This window comes from Nothobranchius furzeri, chromosome 7, assembly GCF_043380555.1.
Source record: "Nothobranchius furzeri strain GRZ-AD chromosome 7, NfurGRZ-RIMD1, whole genome shotgun sequence".
Taxonomy (NCBI): domain Eukaryota; kingdom Metazoa; phylum Chordata; class Actinopteri; order Cyprinodontiformes; family Nothobranchiidae; genus Nothobranchius; species Nothobranchius furzeri.
In genome coordinates, this window is record NC_091747.1 from 48,012,784 (window position 1) to 48,025,439 (window position 12,656).

Below are 12,656 nucleotides of genomic sequence, written 5' to 3' on the forward strand. Positions count from 1 at the left end.
AATGGGTTTCATTTAATGAATATTTCATTATTTGGATGATAAACAATTATGATTAATATGGGCTTCATGGGTTTTGAGTTGTTTTTTTTTGTGATCTGATTCATGCAACAGTAGATCATATAAAGTGATTTTTGTATTAAAATGTTATATATTTTATATTTCTATTTTAACACGTTGTACTTATTGTAGAATTCCAAATTTATTTCTTGCTCAACTTTTAACACAATTTATGGGACTGTTTGGACTTTTGGACGAATCCAGACATCCACGGGCTCCATGTCGGATTTTCCGTCTCTCCATTTATATGAAGCGCCGTTTCATACGTTCAGTGATGCCTCTGCAGCCCACAGACAGAGCGATTCAGGAAGATACTACAGTCTGTCTGTGGGACCTTATCAGTCAAGTGACGTCCTGTGATCAATACCGACTCGAAATTATCCCATAGGAAAGGAGCGTTTCCAGCGGAATTCCCAGGATTAATCTCTGTGACTGTCGGAGTGGTGTCTGCTGAGAAGGTAAGGAGCAAAATGCGCAAAATGTTCCCTCGTTTCATTCATTCAGCAGAGTACCGGTTTGTCATCAGTTAAAGTGTTCATATTTTATTCATCACAGCGTGAATTTAGTTCCCTTTTGGGGGACAAACGCCTTAACGCGCCGTTTATGTTCAGATTTTACGCGTAATTCTTGATTCCTTATTTTGACTTTCCTATGAAGAGAAACACATAAAATTATGATCTGTTTCTCAAAGTTTCTAGACAGCAGTATCATTTTTGGCACGCTGACAGCCGTTTCTAATACTTGCCATCTAAGTCATGATGATATCCAATCACCCATCCGCGCGCTTTGACGGAACAAACGCGTCTGCAGTTGCGTATTTGGCATCTTAATAGGAGAGTAATCTGCAGAATTTCCCCCCTCTTTTTCCTTAGCGAAGTTGACATGTTTTGCTATTTATTCATCCCTCAGTCTTCACATCAAGATTAAAAATTTAAAAATCCAAATCTGCTGCCCCTTTGTGGGAAGTGGATTCAGTTATAGCCAGAACGTCTCTCTTACATGTTCAGGGGCTTTGAGATGTAAATTTGACCCTATCTAACAAAAGCTGATACCTTACAGCATCCTTTAGTACCACAGATTGCATATATCATGTTTAGATTGATATCAGTATGTTATTTAGGCTCATTTGCTTGCTCCATCTCCTTATAGCCATAACAGTGCATGATGACTTCATAAACATTGTTCTAAGTGACTCTCTTGATCAAATCTAGCTCAGATGTGAAAGGATCACTTCTCTCAGGCAAATGCATGAACATTAAATATGGGATAGAGTATTATTAGAAAATCGATGCTATTATGATTGACAAAGCAATAATTATGTGAATGTGTGTGTGGCAAAAGTCACCCATGTGTGTAGAAAAGGGGTAATTAGTGTTTTTCCTGACTCCAGTAGCCGATTCAGAAACCAATGAGGGGTCAGAGAAATATGACAAAGCCAGAAGTTTCCAGATCCGTCAGATTTAGACACTTATATGTTACAGGCTCAAGCTGACTTCTTACATAACAAGAAGAAATCAAGCTTTAATGATGTTTTTCTTCTCAAACTCTTAATAAAAGGTGCAGGCAGACATTTTTTTTATTTATTTCAAAGATGCAACGAGCGATCCGACAGTCTGTTAATCTTCGCCTGCTGCCTTTGTGACTTCTCGTTGCTGCTTTCCTTATTATTCAGAAGGCCAAAGCATCTGCTCCTTCTCCCACCCCATCAATCAGAGACCCTCTGTTGGCTGTTCATAGTTGTGTGAAGACACAGTTTGGTCTTTTTTGTTGTTTCACTTCATTTTTGTTGATAAATTAAAGGAATCAGGCATTTGAATCTCTTCGTGAGTAGTAAAGGGCTTTTATTTCTTTGCAGAACATCATCGATTTAGTTAAAGATAATAAAACCTGCTCTATCACAAAATAATCCTGCAAACACAGACTTTGCTGCTGCTTTTCAAGTGCTGCCAGTGGAAAATTAAGAATGCTTTTGGAGGAGATAAGTGCTATTTAATGTTTTAAGATCACTGAGGTTTTTTCACACGTTTTCCATACTTAGTTATGCAGATAAAGCTGTCCAGATGAAAATGCGTCATTGCAGACATACTGTATCTGTTTAAGACTGACTTTGAAATTCACAGAACCGTGAAATCCATTGAAAGCATTAAAAGGCCATCAGATTAAAAAAATAACCCAGAGGGTGTGACAGGCACTGGCACGTTTACTGCTTTCCAGCACCCAAATGCCGGGTCCACACTGGGAGCATTAGCGGCACGGAACGTTGGAAAGTCCAACGAAAAAGAGATCACGTCCCGTTAAGAAAATTCCATCGTTGCACTTCCCGAAAGGTACTGATAGTAAATAAGCCGCCAGGTCACATGATTAGACGTTAGCTACATACCGGTAGATAAGATGTTGCATCGCTGCGATAGAGTTTTATTATGAAATTGTCAATTGCTGGTTTTACACTGATACCATGTGTGATTTCTTGTCTAGCCCTATGTTAATTGCTGAAATGGACACACCCCAGAAGCGGATTGCAGCAAAAATCGAACCCAATTCACACCACAGCTGGTTGGATCAACCCCATAGACCAGCAGCATTGCTCTGCTGTTTTTCCATGTCGCTGATGCCCCCAGTGTGGACCCGGGTTAACAGTTCACAAGTAGGGGTGTGCCGATTCACCATTTTATCAATGCGCCGCATTGTGACACGTGCGGATTCAAAATGAATATGTAAACGTTCATAAATGATTATAAATAAATGCCAAAAAACAACCGCAAAAGTTAAACGTGTTGCCCGGACACTTTAAGGGACGGACCAGAGGAAATAACAAAAAACTGCAATGGCGGAAGCATGTTTCTCAGTTTCAGGCACTGACTGTGGGATTTACTCCTCAGGATTAAAGAAAAGTTGTATACAACTAACCTTATATGTATGGACATAGTGTTTTTTGACATACCCCCCCCCCCCACACACACACACACACACACACACACACTTTTTCCAAAGTCAATTTTTGTCCCCTACACTTTTTACCATCCAAAAACAATACTACTCTATAATAAATAGACACTGGTTGAGCACTAGGACCAGGCGGAAAACAACCGCTTGTGTTGAAGCCTGTTTCCCATTAGAACCGTCCATAAGCTCATCTATTGGCTCTGCTGATGCTAACGTGTGATTGGCCGTTTCTGCTGTCACTCCATGTTGTAAACAGGACGTGCTCACTTTTCTGCATGCAGTTCTGCATTCCTGACATTGCATGAAAGAGCCTCTAGCCTGTAGTTTTATACATATGTGTTGTATACTTACTGTAAAGACCCCCCCCCCCCCCCCCCCCTCGGTCATCATGCCGGTTGTGCCCCTTCTTTCTAAAGTCTAAACTACATCCATGCTTAAATGTTTCCATCCCGAATTAGATGAAGAAAAGAAGCTGGTGGTTTTTCCTCTTAACCAGCCAACAATCGAGGAAGGAATGTGCCCGCAACTCCGGCTTTTATTATAAAACAAGGGCACCACTTTGCTACAAGCCTTTCGTCACTCATAAGTGATCAGACTGTGGCAATAATGTGGTGCGATCATGTGGTTTTCACTAAAGATTACATGATGGCGGTAGAGTGGGTGTAGGGTCTGTCTCTGCGCTGTCACACACTTCTCTTTAACTTGGACATAACTTGTTTTTTATGCTGATTGAAGCAACAATCCTTAAGACTTTCCACGAGCTGCTCTAAAAGGCGTTTGTCATTTATAGCCTCCATGAACTGTCTAGTGATCTGAGCTTCATCCAGAAGCATCTCCGCATCGCCCCAGTTTGCCATCTCAGCTGATTCTGTTTACAAAAGCGATTCTGACCGCCCGTTACTTTAATTTTCATTACTTTTTCTTGGAGATTTCATGCAAAAGTATGTTGGGTGCGTTTTCAGTCTTGCATGAGTTAGATAGTGGAGTAAAAGGTATTTGGTAACTTCATGTGGGCTGAATTAATTTGAAAGTATGAAAAAGCTATGATGCAGAAAACAAACATCGAAACTGTAAAAGAAATTCATCAAACATTGTGGTGATCGAATCGTGAGGTAGGACGGCACACCCCTATTCACAAGATGATTTCACAAAAGCTGTTATTTTTAACTTGCCCCCCCCCCCCCCCCCCCCCCCCCCCCCCCAACAGGTTTTATTAAGGAAGGCCAGGAGTCTCAGCTGCAACGTAACGATGGTTGTGGATGACAGCAATGATGAGTCAGCTATCGCCGTGCTCTCCGATGTGCTGTAAATCCAGCCTGTGTTCTTTTCTTTGGTGAATTTTAATTACGCTGTGCCGTTACGGCGCCCAGCCAGCACTGTCAGGTCCCACCATGTCTCCCTGTTTTCCTTTTGATTCACTCACGAGAACAGGACACCTTCTATTTCCGAAGGCGTCAGTCTCACAATGAGAAGGCTCACAATTTTAGCTTGAGGGAAGTCTTCAAGCGCTCCTGTAATCTCAGCTTGTGCACTGTATGGAAGCTGTCACTGTGCCAAGCTAATTTTTTTTTTTACTTCCCGCCTGTGCTGGATTTTATTTTTTTTATTTATTTTTTTGTTAAACAGAGTTCAGCTTTCAAAAGCTTGTAATCACTGAAGACCAAGCACAAGGCCTCATGGGAAATATATGTGCCTCCCTGGACAAATCTGCTCATGCTCATAGAATTGATGTTATAAAATACTACACTGTAAAAAATATTCCTGTTCTCTTTTCTAGATTCAGATGCCACTTCCTGTTTGTATTTAAAGGGAGTAACACCCCTGGTGTCATCCCCCCCCCCCCCCCCCCCCATTTGATTGAATTAATTCAAACTTTTTTTCAAGCACAAGTCAGCGTAGATCAGACGTACCTATTGATGTCACTTCGTATTATATGTTGTGTTTCGGAACTAGTAGCAATTAAAAGTCTGATGAATTGGTTACAGCTTCAGCTTCCTTTTAATGTCTGCTCGTGCCGGCAGGACATACTATAATTTAATCCTCCAGCTCTCGTTCTCTGTTAAAAGCGAGGATCTCTACACACTTTTTGAACCCAGCACATCTACACTGTAAAAAATAAAATTGTGAATTTACTTAACTAAATTGAAGGTATGGTTAACTAGTTTAATCAATACATTTGCAGTGGTCTCTAGTAGGAATGAATGCCTTGTAAGTTGTGCTCTGCAATTTGGCAGCCAGATTAAGAAATAAAGTTGGGCAAAATGCAAGAAAATGGAGGGATAATTAATCACCCTTTTCCACCAGTACCTTCTCAGTGCAACTTGCCTTGGTTAGGCCTGGTTCCAAGGTATTTCCACTGGTAGAGGCTACCAGATCGTTACCCCTTTCTCAATACCTGCTTCCAATTGGTTCCATGCGTACAGAGCTGGACCAAAAATGTGACGGCTGAGACTGGATTGTTGATTAGATAGTGGGTGGAGTCACTTGCAACTTTGGGGGTGGAGTCACTGATTGAGCCAGAGGGTGTTTCGCATTTTTTTGTGTCCTGTCTGGCTGTGAAGCAAACAGAATTGATGTCTGAATGCTGGTGACAAGCCTTACAGATTTACTCTCAGGTGGAGCATCAACACGTCTGCTTTTAATGTCACGCCTGATACTTAAAACTTTATTGTTATTGTTTTTGAATGCTTTTTAATTCAGACCAGACACGGAGACAGAGGTGAAAGAGAAAGGAAGAGACCGGGGGGGGCTCCACAAAACACACAATCATGAACAAGAGTCTGCTTCTAGACCTGCAGAAAGAGAGAAGGAAAAAAAGGGACACAACAACAATACAACAAGATCAAGCTATCACTGCGTCAACTTGATGAAGAAATATATAATCAACATTGTTTAACTGAACAATCGCACAATAATAAATCACAGTGCATTAAGTGCCCTCCATAGTCTTAAGACATGTGTTGAACGTGCCCAAGTCCATACTTATGAGAGCACCATGTGAGCACCTGTGTGTGTACACGCGCTTGTTTATGTAAGGTTTCTCTATAGGAGCGTCCAATAGAGAGTGTGGGGGGCCACATATCTGCCCCCTAAAGATGTGCAGGAGACGGATGGAGCTCCAAGTCCCAGAGATCCAGGAGCTGCCCCAGAGCACAGGAACCCCAGGGAGACTGCGACCAGAAAAGCCCCCGCCCCTCTCGAGAGGCGCAGAGGATCGCCCCGTGGGGCCACAACTAGCAGCCGGCAGAGTCCCGGGAGATATCGGCGGCAAGTCCACAGGCCCGCCCGCAGCCTCCCACCCCCTAGCCAGCCGAGCCCGGGACCCAATGACCCCCGGACCCAGGGGCGACCACCCCCGCCGGGAGCCCAGCAGAGCCCAGGGACCCAGACCCCACCAGGCAGCCACCGGGATTGGTCAGGCAGACGCCAAAAATCTTAAACTCCATGACCCGGGAGCCATGACCCAGGCAGACCAAGGCACTGCTTATTATTTACTTATTTTCAATTATCCCAAACAAACCACCAGCTGACTGGTTTAGATCTCTGGACTCCTCTATTACCAAATTCCTTTGGCAGGATAAACCTCCACGAATTGGCTTAAAACGCTTCAGAAGACCAAAGACAAAGGAAGACTGGATCTACCCAACTTTTATTATTATTTCTTAGCCAACAGGCTGCAATATATACCAAGATGGTTGCAAGATAACCCACTAGATGAGTCCTGGTTAGACATAGAACAGACACTTTGCAATACAAGACTTACCATTTATTAGCTCAAGCATAAGAAAACATGAAGGCTTCAAAAGTGTTAGTATCAGCACCTCTCTGACAGCATGGTGGGAGTATCTTAAAATGACAGAGTCTTCACTAGTACCATGCAGACGCACACCTATATGGAATAATCCTGACATTTTGCAAAATAATAAAATGATGAACCTTCTGGACTGGAAAAATAAAGGAATCCTATACCTGGAGCACATATATGAAGGATTGGACTTCATCCCATTTAATAGAATAGTCTCCCAATTTGGAATGGATAAGAATAGCTTTTTAGAATACCACCAAATTTAATCTGTAGTCAAACAAAAATTTAAGCTAAATAAAATAGAATTACAAACACCACCAAGGGTATTAGACTTCTATAATCTCAAAGCCCCCAAACTACTGTCTAAAGTATATAAGACACTGTCCAAAATAGACGATAGAATAGCAATCCCTATTGAAAAATGGGAGGTGGTTCTATCAGTCAGCTTTGACCAGAACTTCTGGTCCCAAACTTGTTTAAAATCTTTTTTTTTAATAATTAAAGTTTTTATTATTTTCAAATTTTTTATAACATACAAGAACATACAAAAACAAATGAAAACACACAGGCTTGTGCACCTTTTTTTTGTGCATTTAAAGTTCAACCGCCATTGATAGTTGTTAAAAGTTGTTAAAGCTGTGCATATGAAACAAAAAACGCTTTTTGTTTATCGATTTATTGTGAAATAACGGAAGCTGTGCTTGCTCCCTTTTCTGTTGGGCGGTTGTGATTTCTGTCCATTGACTGCGGAGGTGCTCCGGCGTCCGGCAAAAATAGAATCAATCCTATTTTTGCCGGATGGCGGAACGGTAGGCGGCGCACTGCGCTGCACGGCCGCAGTAGTGGAACAGCTTTGATTGACTACAATGGGACCGTTTTTGCTGTGGAGTTCGTGCTGGAGCGGAGATAGTGGAATTTTGGGGTAACTGATCGCTTCTGTTGATGCCATATTTGTTTTTGTTGTAACGCACAAATCTGGCTCTTTTTCCAATCTGAGTGCGCCACTGTGACCCCTAGTGGAATCATCTAGTACTACATTCAGTACAGTGTCGTGCAGCAGCAAGTAAGTTGTATCATCACGAAGGAACTGTTTTCCACCTAAAGGTCATTTCCCCTCTCTTCTCATAAAGAACTAATCTCCTTGAGATATTGCTCAAGGCCTTTGATGCCTCTGCATCTAAACTGTTTTAACTAGCTATTTGCCTCCCCCTACAGCTCAAGAGAAGACCAAGAAGAACTCTTTTAGAAATCTGAAGAACTATATTGAATAATAATTAAATAACGTCTGTTAGTCCCAATAATAATGTGAGCCCAATGTAAATCAATCTGTGAAATGACAATGTTAATTACTTGAATTATAATGCTGTAATCAGTAGTTTTGTATAAGAATTAACTTGGTACAGAAGCACTAGACACTTAAAATCACATGACACATTCCTTTTGTCTCTCCAATCAGAGCTTTCCTTTCTGACACGTGGCGTGGTCTGTGCAGTGTTTATTTTGTTGTCAAATCCTGATTCGACCATAAATCAAAACATCTGGATTATAAAACTAATCCCCACGTCACCCCTTAGTTCAGTTCAAACGTTCTAGAGTTTCGAGCCAGCCACTCGTAACTTTTTAACCACAAAGAACCTTGACAAGCTGGATAATAAAACCTGTTGCAAGCTACACCTGAATGCAACGCTCTTTCAGAGTAAAAGCTGAACTCACTGACCCTTCAGGGTCCCGCGGACGCTGTCAACCACCTGTCGCTTACCCGGAGGCAATCCAAGACTAGTCTGTCGTACCGTACGCTGTTTCTTCGGCTCCGGTACCAAAGGGGGGTCCGAGGACCTGGTATTCTGGATCTAAACGGAGGTCTCCGACAAGGGTATGTAGAGTGGCAATATGGCGTCTGAATGTGGTTTTGAAACTCCAACTGTAGTTTAGAGCAAAACATTTGCTCCCACACAGAACTAGCGCTTCTCCGAAAACGAGAGTTCTGATAACAACATTCCACATCACACCATCCATCTTGCCTCATTCACACCTAGATCCATTCATCACACAGAGTGTTTAGAGTTAGTTAGCCTTGTTTTAAATTGTTTAGAAATAAATCTTCTTAAACTTTAAAATTTCTCTCTCTCTCTCTCTCTCTCTCTCTCTCTCTCTCTCTCTCTCTCTCTCTCTCTTTCTCTCTCTCTCGTCTCTGGGTTAATACAAAGTGTTACCTAATCCCTGCAATAAAAAGTCCAGATGTTCTAGTTAAAGTAATATTCAAAGATCCATCAAATTGATTTCATATTTTCTATGGAATCTCACATTTTATGGTTCATTACGTAAGATGTAACTAACGAATCGTTACAAAGTGAACAGAGATGCAGCCTGCTGCCAGCGCTAATGCAAGGTTTTTGCCATTTTTGCATTTTATTCTGGTACAGATGACCTCATGCTACTTTTCAAACTCTGACGAGCCCACCCACTAGAGCCGTTTCTCAGTTGTAGTGGAAAACCACTCAAACTGTGTAGAGCAGAGTGGAGTTGCTCAGTAAGTACTGGTGGAAAACGGCTATAAGATACTTTGTGACTAAATTGCAACACAAAATGTGCTCGACAGTAGCACACATGTTGCGATTTGTTCTCATTTAAATGACACGCTCCATGTGATCAAAACAAATCATAAACCTCTTACAAAATTGTCTTCACAAACATGCAGCTCCTTTATTTTCGTTTATAACACTCTTTTGTAATCTGGTGCATGAGGTTGTCCTGTGACTTTTCTTGTAGCAGTACATAGGACACACATTTGTTAATATAGCACACCCCAGACATACATGTATCAGAGATGCTTTCAACTCCAGTAGAAGAAATAGGGAAAACAGGGTTAAAGAGATGTGTTTGTGTGCCTCCTCGCTACCAGAGTATGCTCCAACTGAGAAAGGCCACTGCCATTGTTGGGTAACATAATCCACCAGGGAGGCCTTAAGCTGGGCACTGGGGAGAAGTGCCTACACACACTTTCTCTCAGGCTCTCAGTACAGATGCAGATCTCTCAGTGGTGGAATCAGCTGCTGAATGCTAAGCAAATTTTTTGCTGTTACAGAGCCTGTGTGTGGTGTGATGGCACACACACACACACACACACACACACACACACACACACACACACACACACACACACACACACACACACACACACACACACTGTTGTAATTCAGAACAAAATCTCTTTGCGCTCCCAGGCTTGAAGAGGCAATTTTAATGATGCTGACAGATTTTTTTTCTTTCAGCAGCAAGCAGACGTACATCTACAAGTAACTCCTAGGAAAAGTCCTTCCTGAGATAACGGTTTGAGGATGATTATAATGAATTGTGAGGCCTATGGTCACCTGCAGAACTGATGCCAACAACAATACGTCTGTAAGAAACAGCTTTATGGTTTGTGTGGCTCACAGTGGCTTTTTTATGAACTTCTGCTTCAGTATTGGATTCCCTGTAATCTAATTAGTTCAGTCATTTGTCTGCTGTGGAGGCTCAGGTTGCACGCACGCACGCACGCACACACACACACACACACACACACACACACACACACACACACACACACACACAAAGGTACACCTTTACAAAAGATTGTCATTTTGGATGATGTAATTCTGATTGTGGTCAACTTTTTAGGGATGCTTTGCAACATTTTCAAGTTTTTAAATCATTTTATGAGCCAGTATGTGCTAAAATGACCCTTTACTGGGTTAATGAAATATCACTTAGACTCCCACCGCCCTCTGTGGCCAAGATACCGCATTTGCAACTTCAGAGTGCCGGGCTACCACCTGTTAGATTTAGAATAAATTGAGCCTCTATACCTGGTGCTTCCTGCATGTTTACCTGCATGTTTTAGGTCATGAACACAGCAGATTTATTTAATTTAGTGACGAATCACTCCTGTAGACACTAATGGAGGCTGAGGAGACATTTCAGCTGTTAGATAAGGCAGGGCTGTTGAACTCAAATTCACACTGGGCCAAAATGGAAAAATTGGGATGAAGTCACGGGCCAAACTCAACATTTTTTTAAAAGTAATGGCAAATGTGTACATTTGCCTTTATTTACAGATATGAATGGTTGAAACTTTTCATTTGGAAACAAACTTATTTTTGAAGTAAAACTGAATGTGGAATAACCAGTGTTGGGAACGTTACTTTAAAAAAGTAATTAGTTATAGTTACTGATTACTTTATCAAAAAAGTAACTCAGTTACTAACTGAGTTACAAGATCATAAAAGTAACTAATTACCAACAAAAATAACTACTTAGTTACTTTTTTCATTAAAGAATGCAAGAATTACTACAATAGTGAAATATAAATGACTATTGACTGGAACATAATAAAATGTATGTCCAAATGTTTTTTATAAACATGAATAATTTCAATAAATAAGCACTTAACAGGAGGAACTACTAATAGGAACATTACACTAATCTAGACTATTAAAAGGTCACTGTGTGATATTTAACAAGACCCCAATCAGCTAACATTTAAAATTGCAAATAGAAACACCTGTAAAGGTTCCTGAGCCTTTAAACGGTCTCTCAGTCTAGTTAAATTACAGAAATAAATGTAATTTTGCACAGTATTCTAATTTTTCCAGCTTCACATAATTGTGTGTTTTTAGCAGCATTTCTGTTGCTGGTAATCTAGTAACGGTTAAATAAATAAATAAATAAAATCCTTTAAAATGACACTAGAAGAGGCACAAATCTGATGGAGGACTTAAATGTACTAACGTGGGTCAGACCCAACCACAGAAGAGCTGAAGCTGGGTGGTAAACACACACACAGGTAGTTCTAATAACACCTGAGCTCCATGTCGTTTGAGACTGATGCATCAGTGTTACAGCGGGACTAAAGACATGATCAGGAACAGGTTACAGCTGGATGATCTAGGAAGGTAGAAGATCAGGACGTCTGAGTGGTGAACAGGTGAGCGGACCTTCGGGACGTCCCGCTGTCACGCCAAGAAGGGCACGGCTGCAGACCCGCAGATTCGCTGCTGCAGATTCCCACCTGCAGCAGCGAATCTGCGGGGGTCTGCAGCCGTAGATATTCATCACGTCTTCCTCGTTCTTCACGGCCGTGATGCTCTTGGATGAAAACATCTACCTCTTTAGCTCCTGATCAGCTGATGACAGCTTCTACACACCGCGCTGCTTAACGCACGCATTTCCTTATCAGTAACAGAAACGACGTTTTGATAAAAGAAGACGTGGGCCGCTGCTGTAAAAAAAGTGAGGCGCGAACCGGAAAAGCTTCTGCCGATCACAATTCAACAACGGATTATGAAAGAACGGATAACGCTCGAAACACGCAAATTCTTCCTGATGTGAGAGGTGAGTCTCCACTTTGTTTTGGTTGTTTTAGCGTCAACATCATCCTAGCGCGCCGACACCTCTCTCTCCCTGGCTGCAGCTGAAGTGTGGCGGTCAGAAAGCCTGTTGCTCAACGTTCGACAAGCCTATAGTAACGCACAACCTTCCGTCCCCAGTAACGGTAACGGCGTTGTAACGGCGGGAAAAGTAATTAATTAGATTATTCCGTTACCTATAAAAGAACGCCGTTAGAAACGCCGTTATACTTAAACGGCGTTACTCCCAACACTGGGAATAACCAAATTACACATGAGCAAGTCCATTTTAAATAAAGCACACATCAGTATGCATAGTCAATGTGCGCTTTGAAGCAGCATAGACTTATTTTAAGACACTTCAATCTCTCGCAGGTCGGATAAAATGATGGACATGTGGATTACGGTGTTAAAGAGGAGATGAGCGCACAGCGAGGAGTGAGTTTCACTTTTGCTTTGGTCAC

General features: G+C 41.7%; 1 protein-coding gene across 4 annotated transcripts in view; it reads left to right on the plus strand.

Moving 5' to 3' along the window:
* Nucleotides 1-325: 325 nt before the first annotated feature.
* Nucleotides 326-12,656, plus strand: part of dlgap1b (discs, large (Drosophila) homolog-associated protein 1b) — a 171,905-nt gene continuing 159,574 nt past the window's right edge. For all 4 annotated transcript variants that reach the window (XM_070553153.1, XM_070553151.1, XM_070553155.1 and 1 more), the window contains exon 1: nt 326-515. The gene's annotated coding sequence lies outside the window, so the exon portion shown is untranslated. The remainder of the gene's footprint in view (nt 516-12,656) is intronic.